An 11,910-nucleotide genomic window follows, 5' to 3' on the forward strand; every position below is an offset into this window, starting at 1 on the left:
GGTATGGAAAAAAGTAATGAAATAGGAAGTCTTACAAATAGACAATGATGCACAAGATGTTTTGACCTAGGATTTCTTTCCTTAAAATTGAGGGTGAAATGAAGAGAGAGGGAAAAAGAGAAAAATAAAAACACAAGACTACCTTGTTTTAGAGAGAGTTGACTGAATTAAACAAGTTTGAAATTACACAATAGAATTGAAATTTAGACAAAATTAGAGAGTGCAATTTTTAATCGATGGGGTTAATGGGTTTTAGGTACTTTTGTGAGTTAATGGGCTGGTTTTTTTTTTTTGTTTTTTTTGGGGTGAATTAATGGGCTGGTTGTTTTACAATGTAGACGGTGTCATTATCATACCCACACATTAATTCGTCAAATGTGAAAAGCCCATTAACACCCAGTTGAAAACCCAACAAAAAGACAGACCCCACCCCAATTTAAGCCCATACAGAGAAAGGGAAAGCAAAGAATGTACAACAAATTTTAGATAGACTGAAAAGAGAGTAGGGGGCAGAGCAAGACTGCAACAGCAAAGTTGAAGTTGGATCGCAGATGGAGGAGAACGAAGGCGGCGGTGGTGGGACTGGTACTGAGAGTCTGAGACCTACAGCCACATCTGGTGGCCCTAGCTAGCGCTGCCCAATTGGGGTGGGCCATATCTTCCTTCAAAAGAGGCCACGTCAGCGACTCCCACTTCATGCCTTTCAAAGCCTTCTCTCGCCTCCCTCTTCCTCGGCGCCACCTCCACCGCCGCCGTTTCCGTCCTCCATGTCTCCGGCATCCACAAGGTCCGCTTCTCTCTCTCTTTCTCTCTGGCATTTTAGGGGCTTTTAGTATCATTTATCATCTTTGCCTGCTCGGCATGAGGATAGCAAGTTACAGTCATCCTTCTAATTCTGTCCGCACAACACATGGGTTGGAAGTTGGGAAGGCCATCAGTGCAGGGTGGGACTCTTTGTATAGTTTTGTTGGATATAAAGTAGGGATGGTTTTGGCATAGTGCTTGGAGTGGTATTAGTCATTTGGCTCCTTTATTTCTTAAGGCATTCTAGCTAGTTGCAAATAAAGATGCTATGATGTTTGAAATTTGAATATATTGAGGTGATCAACGGTGGGGTGCATTGGAATCCATTTGAGGCCTGTTCAAAATTGGACTAATTTCTTTGAGGTGGTGTTCTCAGCTTGGATCAGCATGGGTATGGAGGACAAGGTGCTTCAGAAATTAAATAAAAACGGTTGTTTTAGTGCTCATTTGTATTATGAAGTATTATTATGAAGCATTATAAAGGAACTAATACGTTTTGGGAATGTATCAGTGCTCAGAAATGTTAATTAGAATCAGGGTTGTTGAAAAAGCTCTCGTTGGGCCGGCACATGCTGTTCATTGAAGTGGTGACAAAAGTGTTGCAAACACTTGACACACTGAATCTGAAGCCATTTTTCACGGCTATATGGATGTAATAGAAATGCTCAATGGAGAGGAGAGACGAATCAACAGGCACAAGCTCCGTTCCATTGAAATGGAACCCACCACACCTCATCATTTTAAGATGAACAGGGCACTGGCCAACAGAGTGAGCTTTGGGATTGTTATTAGAGACAACAATGGAGCAGTTATGGTGGCTTGCAGAGACCAGCTTCCTCTCAGGGTGATCAACTACAGATGGCAGCCTACTTATCACTGAAAGCCTTGAACTTCAGTCAAGATATTGGAATTGTGGACCTGGTTAATGGTTACCGAGTCTGCAAATAGCTCCTTGCACTGCTCAACTCAAAGGAACCTTGCCTATTGGAGATTTCAGATTTGTTGGAACCTATTTGATCTTTTTGTTGCGTTGATCAATACTCTAACATGTTTGAATTCAATTGGGGAATCTAAAAGATTAATTTTGCCAGAGATTAAGGGCTCCTATGAGGGTGATTTTATATATGTGGACTTCTTTTGGAAAGTTACGATAGAAAATTTTATGAAGTGAGTATGTTGATCCATCATTGCTTTGAGAAAACACAGTGGTAGCATCCACCCATTTGACAAGAGTACCATCAATGTAATAAGGTGAAACGCGTATAAAAATAATTTATAATTTAAAGAAACAGACAATATGTTAATTAGAATAGCAAACGTGAGAATTTTAGCTAGAATTTTTACCAAGGCATTGTTATGAGGCTGATGTTAATGCTCTTGCATAGGTCCTAAATCTTCTTCTAAATATGGCAATGGTGCACATTCATTCACATTGGAATTTATCATGTGGTGCTGAATGTAAGTGTCAAGGGTATCTCTCATGAGTCATGAGGCACTTGGTCCTGCTTTGGTGGATTTTGAGCGGATAAGTATCAAAATGCTTTCTGAGTGGAGGATAAAAAGTACTTTAATACCTATTTACAAGAACAATTTGGCTTTATGCCAAAACGATCTACCCATGAAGCTATTTTCTTATTTAGATGTTTAATGGAAAAATACATAGAGGCTTGTAAAAATTTTAATATGGTTTTCATTGATTTAGAGGAAGCAAACGATAGGATCCTAAAAAGGGTTATGTGGTGGGTTTTGGAAAAGAAATGAGTTCATCTGAAATATATTAGGTTGATTAAGGATACAAATGACGAAGTTGTAACTAGTGTTAAAACAACTAGAGGAATCACAATTTCCTATCACTATATGTTTGTATCAAGGATCAATATTAAGTCCATATCTCTTTGTACTAGTGATGGATGAGCCCACTAAGTCAATTCAATAGGAAGTCCTTTGGTGAATGTCTTTTGCTTATGACATAGTTTTATTGGATAAAATTAGAAGTGGAGTTAATGCCAAAGTAGAATTTTGGCGAAGCGCTCCAAAATCTAACGGCTTTCGATAAGACTTGATGGTCAAGAGATACTAAATAGTGACAACATCTCAGATCAACAATTCATAAATGCGGAGAGATTGATGAAGATTGAATTATAAGATAAGAATAGGGTGGATGAAATGGAGAAAAATCTCAAAAGTTTTGTATGATCGTAGAATACCTATTAAGTTGAAGGGAAATTTTATAAGACTATTGTATGACTAGCTTTGCTTTATGGTTTCATGAACTATTAAAAAGTAACATATTCATAAAATTTATCTATGCCCTTGTCGTCTGGCCTTAGCTTATTTCACTTGATTTGTTTATGATTAGTTTTGACTTCAAAATAACAAGTTATTCAATCTTAGCAATGGCAAGATTTTTACTTGTAGCACTCTATCTAAGCGTTGTTCTCTACCCAGCTCATAAGATGTGAGTGACACCGTAAATTAATCTTTTCTTCGGTAAACAAAAATTACAATGGTCCTTCTTATGACCAATCTATAGCAAGTCTTCGCTTTATAATGAAATGCTAAGTCGTGAGGAATTCTTATCATTAGATCTGATGGTAGGAATTCCTCACGACTTATCACATTGCAGGCCAAAATGGGCATTTGCCTCTTTCTCACAAACTTTCCAACATTTTGCCCACTTTCTCAAACTATTTAGGGAAATGCACCTATTTTGAAACTCGATTTTTGGAGAATTGAGTTATAGCGAACTAAAAATTAAAAAAGAAAAAAAAAATTGTGGAGCTCGAGTTCCTTGAAAATATTTGTGGAACTCGAGTTCCAAAAAAAAAATTCTAAGTCCAAGTTCGCTATAACTTGATTGTCCAAAAATCGAGTTTCAAAACATGGGCATTTTTCTAAGTAGTTTTAGACATAAAACATTTTGCTAGAAAGTTTGTGAGAAAGGGGAAAATGCCCATTTTAGCCTCATATTGCAAGTTAAAAATTGAGTTTCAAAACATAGACATTTTCCTAAATAGTTTCAGACATAGGACATTTTACTGGAAAGTTTGTGAGAAAAGAGAAATGCACATTTTGGCCTCACATTGCAAGTTTGATGTTGTAGGTTCAATCAGCGGTATGTCTCTCCTAGTGTTGGGGTGGTCCAATGCCATGCACAACAGGGTTTAAGTGGGCCGGAAATAAGAAAAACACATACAAATCCCATTTTCAATAAAATAATAAAAATATATTAAAAATGTCATTAGTGAGGGAGATTCCATTGAAAGGGTCGGTTATCTATACTACTATTTAAGGAGCTTCTCCTATTTGGATTCCTCATTTTCTAATTCAAAAATACCCCTACACCCCAATGTTTAAATAAAAACAAAACTAAAGGACAATCCGGCAAAATGCAACTCTAACTCCCACTAAAACATTCCTAAAAAATAGGACCACTCCCTTGATAATTTTAAAATTACTTTACCCACTTTTAAATTGGATTCTCAAAATAAAAATTATATATATAAAATAAAAACACAATTTTTTTTTGGCTAAAAAAAAGAAGTCTCATCGCACGTGCGAAGCGCGTGTGACGAGGCTAGTTTAATATAATTGTGATTTTTTTTTTTAGATATAATTTGAATTTATGACGTACACTCCTAATGATTGTTCATTATCATCCAATGATTTTTGATGTCGGTAGATCACTTATTTTACGAAAAGAAACTTTACTAGATGAGCTAATTAAAACCCAAAATTATTTTATTTTATTTTTTGATAAGAACTGGAACTCGCATTTAATTGTGAGTTATGTTCACAAAACAGGATGCCAATCCTAGCAATTGCATAATATTATATTGACGCGTGGCCCTTTATCCCATCTCTTTTTTTTTCTTTTTTTTCTTTTTTGTGTCCAAGTTTTTTTTTTTAATAATTACCTTTTTAAGGTTATATTAATTGGGTCTAGTTAACAGGAACAAATTTTGGCTACAAACTTAGTTGTAGCCTAGCTAATACTACAACTTCGGCTAACAAAGAACATGACTACATATTTTGAAAATCTAATTATTAGATTATATGTTCTTTATATTTTTACCATATATGTCAAATTTTGTGCCAATCAAATATTATTTATTATATGATCCATAAACTTATTTTTTGTGCATAATACTAAACTATAAAAACTTGCAATTTAAATAAATGATTGATGACATGGTGATTGATTTTTAATCTCTTGAAAATTTTACAAATATGAAGGATATAAGAAGAAAATCTAATGATGGATTTGTCAAAATTCATATTCAATAAAAAGATATTGAGTGAAATTGTAGCTTAGGCTATAACCAAGTTTATAGATAAATTGTATCAGGTTAATGGGTGCTCTTATTGCGTTTGTTATTGAACTATTTTAGAAAACTAGGTAAGGTGGCACGTGCAAGGCACATGCTACCTCTTAAATGAGAAACTTAAAATAAATTTTCTATTTGAAGTAATATGAAACTATATACATAAAAAATGTATGTCATACAAAGTTAATTTTATTTGTATGAGAATTTTAATAGTTAATGACACACAAAGTTATTGTATCTATTTAACATATGAATATATTTTTTTTTTTACTATAATAGTTTCTAGGTACTTATTTAATAAAGGTAATATCCACCCACTAAAAACTATTAAGAATGATAATGAATATCACCATCTTTCAACAATAATCAACTGAGTTTTGTTAAGACTTTGTCATAATATTTAAATTTTCGTAATGAATGATATTATATGGTACAATTAAAGCTTTTCATCAAATATCTTCAACCATACACAATGAAAAATTTTCATTCATACTTTCTTCTTTATCATTCTATATGAGTCTAGGTGCAATATTTAGCTTAGTTTTTAATGAATACTCATTTTAGGCAAGAAAAGAAAAGAAAAAAAATAAAAATAAAAAAATAAAAAGAAAAAAAATAAAAAGAGATAACAAAAGGCATGTGTCATTGAATTTCCCACTAGATAAATTATAAGTTTCGAAAATTTAAATCCAGAAAATCAATGTTCTTTAGGTAATAAATAAAACACTTTATATCACAATTCCAACTTCTAAGCATTATTACTATCTAAAACTCAAAATATGTGAAATTTTTTTTGAAATGTTAAAATTTAGGGGGAGTATTTTAGACATTACACAATGTAATATTTTAAGAATCATAACGTTTCATTAGGGTTTAACTAAGATAATAACAATATGACATATCTGCTCTTTTTTCCAAAATATTAAGGGAAAAGCTACTTGATTTTAAAGTTTAAGGAAGAATTGTGAATTATCCCAAACATAAAGGGTAAAAAGTGTTTTTATTCTAAGTTTTTTATTTTTAATTTTTGTATGTGTAAAACTATGTGTTTTTACTTAAAATGGTGCGTAAAGATAAAAATACAATAAAAGAATACAAAAAGTCAACCCAAGAAAGTGTTGTGAAAAATTGTTATGGATGTCACACTTTTTTTATTTTTCACAATACATTTATTTTTAGTTATGTTTGGTTCGAGTATGATATATATATATATATATATATATATATTTTTAGCTTATAAGAAATTAATACCTCAAAAATTGTGAAAATATCGTGGCAATTTATTGTGATAATATTTTACCAACTAATATGGAGATAAAAAAAAGTAAAAAATCGTGCTTAGACAATATTTTCCAAAAAAAAAAAAGCGAGTGAAATAGTTTGGGTGAATAAACCAAAATCATTGTAGCTTGCTACTGTTGCTTTGCACATTGACGCTTTTTATATATAGATTTCTAATACCAATTTTATAATATTTAAGATGCAAGTCTAAACATTGTTTGGTTGTTGAGCATTATTTATATGACCGCTTGAATTATCACCAACGTACATTGCCATTGTTTTTTTTTTATACTCTCACCGATGTTTGTATGCGGAGAACAACTTATTTAGTTTTTTTTGTTAAACACTTCTGAAAATATTTTAATGCATACTTATACTTTGAAAAAGTGAGTAACAATAAGAAATATTAAGGTTTTAGAAAGTTATATATAAAAAAATGAAAAGCAAAAAATTAACTTTTTTTTAGAGTTTTAACCTATAGGCTATAGCGTCCGCTCTTAATGATAATTCTTTATCATCAGACTAAGACACTAATTGATTTTTGGTGTAGGTGGAGAATGAATCCCAGATCTCTTATTCAACTATCAGAAACTTTACCAGTTAAGTTAACTGAAACCCACAACAAAAAACTAACTTTATGAACTAATCCCAAATACATTAGATTGTTAACCAATAATCATGTTGGCTAGGCCTATCACCACATGATACGAGTTATTATTGTTTCATTCCAGAGAAATAAATGAGAACTATGCATGATTAATATTTTTAGAATTCTTGAATTAATGTCAACATATAAATATATATTCAAAAATCTTATCAATATTTTAAAATGAATTAAATTTTAGGTCCGTTTCAAAACTGATTATTTAACTTTTTGTTGCAGAAGTTATGTTTGGTTCGAGTATGATATATATATATATATATATATATATATTTTTAGCTTATAAGAAATTAATACCTCAAAAATTGTGAAAATATCGTGGCAATTTATTGTGATAATATTTTACCAACTAATATGGAGATAAAAAAAAGTAAAAAATCGTGCTTAGACAATATTTTCCAAAAAAAAAAAAGCGAGTGAAATAGTTTGGGTGAATAAACCAAAATCATTGTAGCTTGCTACTGTTGCTTTGCACATTGACGCTTTTTATATATAGATTTCTAATACCAATTTTATAATATTTAAGATGCAAGTCTAAACATTGTTTGGTTGTTGAGCATTATTTATATGACCGCTTGAATTATCACCAACGTACATTGCCATTGTTTTTTTTTTATACTCTCACCGATGTTTGTATGCGGAGAACAACTTATTTAGTTTTTTTTGTTAAACACTTCTGAAAATATTTTAATGCATACTTATACTTTGAAAAAGTGAGTAACAATAAGAAATATTAAGGTTTTAGAAAGTTATATATAAAAAAATGAAAAGCAAAAAATTAACTTTTTTTTAGAGTTTTAACCTATAGGCTATAGCGTCCGCTCTTAATGATAATTCTTTATCATCAGACTAAGACACTAATTGATTTTTGGTGTAGGTGGAGAATGAATCCCAGATCTCTTATTCAACTATCAGAAACTTTACCAGTTAAGTTAACTGAAACCCACAACAAAAAACTAACTTTATGAACTAATCCCAAATACATTAGATTGTTAACCAATAATCATGTTGGCTAGGCCTATCACCACATGATACGAGTTATTATTGTTTCATTCCAGAGAAATAAATGAGAACTATGCATGATTAATATTTTTAGAATTCTTGAATTAATGTCAACATATAAATATATATTCAAAAATCTTATCAATATTTTAAAATGAATTAAATTTTAGGTCCGTTTCAAAACTGATTATTTAACTTTTTGTTGCAGTCAAAAAAACAAAACACTAAAAATTAGCTTTATAGTCTAATCCCGGCACACTTCACTATATCATCAATATTTTAATAAAAAGAATTAAATCTATTAAGTGTTAATAACGTAATAACATCTAACCATGTATTTTCCATTGGATTTTTTCAAAAACTTTAAACTTTAATTGGAGAATCCCAATCCTGCAATGGCAAGTAAGAATTCTTGAAAATCAAAGCAATTGCTCGCCAATCAGGCAATCAAATACGTACTATTCATCTAGTAGGTTTTAATTAGTTTAATTTATAGAATTTTATGTAATTAAATGAGAAGTTCAAAATTTAATTTTTGTCTATATCAAAAATTAATTAATAAGTTAAATTAATGATAAAGAACAATAAATAAAAACCGACAAATGTCTCTAAAAAAAAAAAAAGGTACAGACCATTTGATATAGTATAATATAATAACTTGACGAAAATATGAAGTCTTTCTTTAAAGAAACCAACTAACTCTTAAAAAAAAAAGTACAGGCTGTTAGATATAGTACAATATAATAACTTGACGAAAATATGAAGTCTTTCTTTAGAGAAACCAACCGACAAATATCTCTTAAAAAAAAGTACAGGCTGTTGGATATAGTATAATATAATAACTTGACGAAAATATGAGGTCTTTCTTTAAAGAAACCAACAACTCTCTCTATGCTTTCTCAAAAAAAAAATAAATAAATAAAAAAACAACTCTCTCGACGGACCCTTCGCAAAAATATTTCCACGTGCCAAAAATAGTTCATAAAATATATTGATTGGAGTATGAAGTCTTTCTTTTCTTTTTTTGTTTTTTTGTTTTTTCCTGAATGACAGGATGAACTTGAAAGTGAAACATACATCACATGATTCACATTGTGCTTTTGCAAAAAGGAAGGGCCAAAAGATTTCACGTGTTCCTCACTTTGTGAGGGGCAAAAAATGAAAGGCGTTTCTGTAAACCCATTGATCTGCGTATTCATATGGTAAAGACTTTATTCAAAATTAAAAATTTATTACTAAAAATATTATAATAAAATAATTTTTAAAACTATAAATAATACTATAAGACCTAAATTTATTTAAAAATTTATACTTTGTTAAATTTAATAGTACATAAACAGTACTCATAAAACCTACTCTCAAAATACTAAAACTGCAGATTGGGCAAAACGGCCCATCCAAACCCACGCTTATAGTCAAACTTTCGTTGGGAATCTGGAGTTTCAACACCTAATCAATTGACATGGACAACTGTAGAAAGTTGAAGACTGTGCATTTAAACTAATTGATAAGTGTTAGGTATAAAGCAATTTATCTCAACGTGACTCTCTCACAGTATAAAATGCCAAAAGTTCAAGACAGTCCATGGAACAAGGAGAAATATTATATTCGACTGATTATTTATCTTTTTTCATAGTTAGGTCTAACAATATATCTCAACGTGGCTCTATCACGGTATAACAATTATTTATTTAATTTTATTGGCATTTTAAGAACGTGGAAAATGAATCAGATTAGTGACTTTTTTTTTAAAAAAAATTTAATCCAAAAAGGATATATTACAATAAGTATATGTCAACATTGGTCCCCTATCGTGCACTGTTGCTCGAGGTGACTAAAATTATTGCGTGGTGATTAGGAGAAAAAAAAGAAAAAAGAAAAAAAAAAAAGAGATAACGTTAAGAATTGATTTGGAGACAATACTTAAATGCTGATTTTTAAGTTTTTTTTTTTTTTTTTAATTTTGTCATGTAGATTTTTTCTTATATGATAAAAAAATATTTTTTAATTAAACAGCGTACATGATAGAATTTTAAAAGAAAAATTTTAAAAATAACACATAAAGTATTGTATTTAAAATTTGTCCTTAATGTTAAAAATTGGAACAGTCTAGACAGACCATACCTACTATATATAAATAAGACTGCAAGTGAAAGAGATCAGGACACATATAATCAGCAAAAAGATACTGACTACAAATGAGTGTGATGGTACTTTAGAGGAGGAATCTCAAGAAATACAAGCATTTCTTTCCAGTGAAGTTTGCAGGTTCTTACCTTCTCACTTTAGTACTTACTGTATATTCTTTTGGAAAAGATTTATTTGGAGAGAAACCGCGGTTTCCTATATATTTTTGGTAAATGTGAATTTTAAAAATTTAATTAGTAGATTGCATGTTTTTATTATATCTTTCATACTTGTAAAATTTCAACAACTTCAAAAATCAAAGATTAATAGTTATGTCATCAATCAAATGTTTAAATTTCAAAAATAAATTATTGATCAAATAGTAAATAACATTCAATTTGAACAAAATTTAACATGCGTGTTTAAAAAATAAAGTAAATGCAATCAAACAGTTAGGTTTTAAAAAAAAGTCATACCTAATAAAAACATTTATAAGAAGTTTGAAAGGTTTTTATCCAAACTAGTTTAGGAAAAAAATCTTGTCCTATTCATTTTTAGAAAATTTGTTGTGTTGGAATAGAGGGGATGGGATGGGATGTAGGGATGTTTGAATTAAACTTTATATATATATATATATATTCCTTAAATAAATGGGGAAGAGATTTAGAGCCAATTCATTTATTTTTAATCTCAAAAATTGGGAAAGAGTAGAGGTTTCACTTATATTAAAAAAAAAAAATATATATATATATATATATATTAATATATAGAGAGAGAAGGATGTGGTTTGTGCAGTTTTCTTATTATAAAACCGTAACTGCACTACACCATGTGATGCGGTGCACTATTACTTACGGTACGGTGCGGTTCATGTTTCCAACCTTTCATTTAGTTTACCAATGGATAGATTATCATTATTTTGTCTATTTTAATTTTTAATCAAATAGGGCACTGATTTGTAAATTTGTCATACCTAGTCTTTGCAATTAGCATGATGTAGCTATTGGAACAAACTAAAACTTGGAGTTAGGAGGGACAACTTTGCTACTGGCTGTGTGTGGCAACTCTAAACTACGGCTCTACTGCTTAACCACTAAGGATATTATTACCGTTAGGCTATTACTTGAACCCTTGTAATTAGCTAATGTTATTTAATGGACAAAGTTAACTTCCAAACCAGTTAATTTGGAGGAAAATTCCTTTAACCCACCATGTGACAATTGAAATGATTATCCCTTTTAGTGATATCATATTTTAAATTAGTCATATGACTGTTTTAAATATACATATAAATGGTTTATAAAATGCCATGTAGTGTTGGAGATTCGGAGAAGATTCCTCCAAACAGGCTTCTAGGAATATTTATTTGTGCAACTCTTTTCATGTGGCAAGTAGATTGCATATAAATAGAAAAATGTTAGAGGTAACACCAATTTTAGTATAAAGATTTACAAATTAATATGTCAATTAATATGATTGGGGTTAGTACATCACTAACATAATAAAACAATTTTTTTTTCTTTTTAAGTTTAAAATCTATAGTGACACTTCAATTTATAAGGCTTTTTTTTAATGAAACCGGCAGAAATTTTATTTCTAATAAAATATTTACAATGAGTATATGTTAGGAAGAACACAAGTTACACAATCCCTTTTTTTTTTTTTTTTTTTTTTTTTTAATTACTAAGGAAAAATCAAGAAAAAATG

General features: G+C 30.2%; 1 long non-coding RNA gene across 1 annotated transcript in view; it reads left to right on the forward strand.

Moving 5' to 3' along the window:
* Positions 1-788, forward strand: part of LOC136065273 (uncharacterized) — a 3,601-nt gene extending 2,813 nt beyond the window's left edge. The window contains exon 2 of the long non-coding RNA XR_010626901.1: positions 339-788. This is a non-coding gene — a long non-coding RNA (uncharacterized LOC136065273). The remainder of the gene's footprint in view (positions 1-338) is intronic.
* The last annotated feature ends 11,122 nt before the right edge of the window (positions 789-11,910 follow it).

Source organism: Quercus suber, unplaced genomic scaffold (genome assembly GCF_002906115.3).
Source record: "Quercus suber isolate HL8 unplaced genomic scaffold, Cork oak 2.0 scaffold_912, whole genome shotgun sequence".
Taxonomy (NCBI): domain Eukaryota; kingdom Viridiplantae; phylum Streptophyta; class Magnoliopsida; order Fagales; family Fagaceae; genus Quercus; species Quercus suber.